Source organism: Pteropus alecto, unplaced genomic scaffold (assembly GCF_000325575.1).
Source record: "Pteropus alecto unplaced genomic scaffold, ASM32557v1 scaffold5, whole genome shotgun sequence".
NCBI lineage: Eukaryota > Metazoa > Chordata > Mammalia > Chiroptera > Pteropodidae > Pteropus > Pteropus alecto.
In genome coordinates, this window is record NW_006441953.1 from 7,044,255 (window position 1) to 7,046,758 (window position 2,504).

A 2,504-nucleotide genomic window follows, 5' to 3' on the forward strand; every position below is an offset into this window, starting at 1 on the left:
TGGTGACAAAATCTTATTTGGCGGGGGGTTGGGGGGGGGAGATGTAGGTTTACAGGAAATAAGAAATAGAGGAACAAGTGAAATAATACCATGCACAAACAAATAGATAAATTTGGAACATGGAACATTCTACAGGACAACTGGCCTGGTATCTTCAAAAGGTTAGTCATTTGGAAAAAAAACAGGAAAGAAAATCTTCTACCCTAAAAGGAACTGAAGAAACATAGCAACCAAATGCATAAATCTTGCATTGATTTTGGTTAGAGGTAAAAATGTTAGCTAGAAAAAGTCTGAATGGGGAGCAATGTTCATCATGGAGTTATTTATAAAGGAAAAAAAAATTAGAATTGATCTAAACATAAAATAATAAGAAAATATTTAAAAGAATTATAGTACTTTCATACTATTAACTATTAATAATAATCACAACTAACCTTTAAAACGGAATATAGGTTAGACTAAATGATATTTTTATAACATAATATTAATAGAAAAGAGTGGGTACAAATATGTATATAAAATATGGGCCTAATATACATATAAGAGTCTATTTCTGGATTATGTGTTGTGTTTTTTCTTTATATTTTTCTCCATTTCTGAAGATTTTTGTTTAATGAAAATACACCATTTTTATAATTTTTAAAAATCAAGTTAATGTTTTATAAAAAATCAAGAAAGTTTCAACCCTAAAATAAAGGCATTTCTCAAGAAAATTGGAGAAATTCAAATATAATATAAGGCTATTAGATAACATTAGGAAATTATTAATTTCCTTAGATATAACAGTATATTGTGTCTTAGAAAATTTATGCTGAAACATTTAGTGAAGTATAATGTCTATACCTTATATTCAAACAGTTCAATAGAACACACACATGTAACTACAGAGATATATAGATAGAAACACATAGATAGAGAAAGCACATAAAGGAAAATGTTAGACTTGGGTATTATATAGAAAATAATTAATTAATTGAGACACTACATGAAAACATTTTACAATATATATCTGAAAAAGCTTCACTTTTTTCAAAAATGGTGTACAGAAGAGCTCTTCTAAATATAGTTAACTATTTTTCTAAATTTCTAAATTATTACATACTAGCCACCATTCACTAGTTTTCAAAGAAAATTACAATTAAAACTGAAATTATTAATTAACTTGATTGTGATAATTATTTCACAATGTATATTAAATCATTATGTTAATCTTAACAAATCACTTTGTGAAACCTAAATATATACTTTTTTTTATCAATTATACCTCAATAAAGCTGAAAAGATTAAAACTTTGCAGGACATTGCTTAATTTTTCTTTGGTTATTAAAACGGCAATCGAGTAACTATAAACTATAGAGGTTGCTATGAATTGATTTTATGTCATGCTCTGAAATTTTCTATCTTGAACAAATCACCTATCTCCTTTGCAAAAAAATGTAAAGAAAACCTAAACTGCAAATAAATAAGGTATTTCAGAAAGTGAGAAGTATGGGAAGAGCAGTTATTTTGACATTTTAGGTTCCTTTTTAATGAAACAGTAGGAATTCTAATTTTGTAAAGAAATACTAGCACTCCACCTCTCAAACTGATTTTAGAACATTTAGGTGGCCAGAAGGTTGGTTCCAGAAGGCACCTGGATATGAGCTGGATATGTCCCCTAAAGGGACAACTTAATAGTTGTTAACTGCTAATAATTTACTCAAAACCATATTTTACATGCAGGAAGCACAACAGCATTCAAAAATAGCAAAAGCCACTTTGAAGTTCTTAAATGGTTATTAATATGGTTATTAATCTGGTTATTTTCAAGAAAACTGGTTTAAAATACTATATCCAGCTCATTAATGAGGGCAACACTAAAGCAAACGGGACTACAGAGGGTGTTTTCTTTAAAAGAGTATAGCTTTATTTTACAGCAAAATAAGCACTTTTCCTAGTTACCCTACTCTAACTTTCTTCCTTGAAAACACTTCACTTCCTTGAAAACTCCTAGAACAGTAACTGTTCTTTCTGACTTACAGTAATATGCACTGTCATTAATATAATCAGAAATTCTGCTAGCTGAGCTTATGGGGTATGCCAATATGCCACCCTGAAAGACAGTAGTAAACCAGCCTAATGGGGAAACTGATGAGTCACACACAGCTAAATTATATTTTTACTTCAAGTATGTTTTTAAAACTAGTTCATCTCTCAATGAAATCGTATTTTTTTTATATGAACACTAAAGTTCACTCTAAGCAATTCTTCAACTAGTCCAAAAAATACAGTAGAATGTTGATGGCTTTCTGGCTTACTTTTAAATCCAGCTTCCCAAAGAATAAAAGCAACAAAAACCAGTTTCTGCAAAGCCTTTGGAACAAAACTTCAAGAATAGCAAAAGTGCTTTAAGAATGATAATTATAAGTAGAATACTCTTTTGTACTTAGAAAAGTACGATATCTTTTCCCTCTATAGCACAAAAACTGAACCAGGAACCAGAAGTGGAAAAGAACTAAAACTAT

The 2,504-nt window shown here is 29.4% G+C and overlaps 1 protein-coding gene across 2 annotated transcripts in view; it reads right to left on the minus strand.

Moving 5' to 3' along the window:
• Positions 1–2,504, minus strand: part of COL25A1 (collagen type XXV alpha 1 chain) — a 404,747-nt gene that overhangs the window by 382,354 nt on the left and 19,889 nt on the right. The window lies entirely within an intron of this gene.